At 54.4% G+C, this 395-nt stretch overlaps 1 pseudogene; it reads right to left on the bottom strand.

Moving 5' to 3' along the window:
• The window catches only part of LOC116088941, a 171,299-nt pseudogene extending 171,129 nt beyond the window's left edge, over positions 1 to 170 (bottom strand).
• Positions 171 to 395: the final 225 nt, after the last annotated feature.

The following is a 395-nucleotide window of genomic DNA, read 5'->3' as shown; positions in this document are numbered from 1 at the left end:
TAGTTTAGTGCAAGCACCTTATTAGCATATCCCCATCGGGAGGGGGAGAGCCGAGGGAGAGATGTGTCCCTGTTACCGCGTGCCTGCACCAAGCAGCTGTCAGTGGTAAGGAAGTGAAGTTTGGCGCCATTTTGAATAGACGCTGGCCGGCGGCCAACAGATGGGTCCATGGCTCTCGCTACATTTGTAGCAGAGGACTGCCTTATCTGTCATCAGTGGGAGGGGAGGCCCTTGGTTCTGTGCAGGCTTTATGCCCCAGCATAGGAGGATGCTAGAGCAGTGAGTCAGGAGTGGGTGGGTGAGTTGGTGAGCACCCTCATAGAGACAAAGGGGAAGGAGGATGGGATGGGAGTTTGCAGAGGGGAGATCAGAGAGGAGGACAACATTTGAAATGT

Source organism: Mastomys coucha, unplaced genomic scaffold (assembly GCF_008632895.1).
Source record: "Mastomys coucha isolate ucsf_1 unplaced genomic scaffold, UCSF_Mcou_1 pScaffold14, whole genome shotgun sequence".
Lineage (NCBI taxonomy): Eukaryota > Metazoa > Chordata > Mammalia > Rodentia > Muridae > Mastomys > Mastomys coucha.
This window is presented reverse-complemented; position numbering and strand designations above follow the sequence as displayed.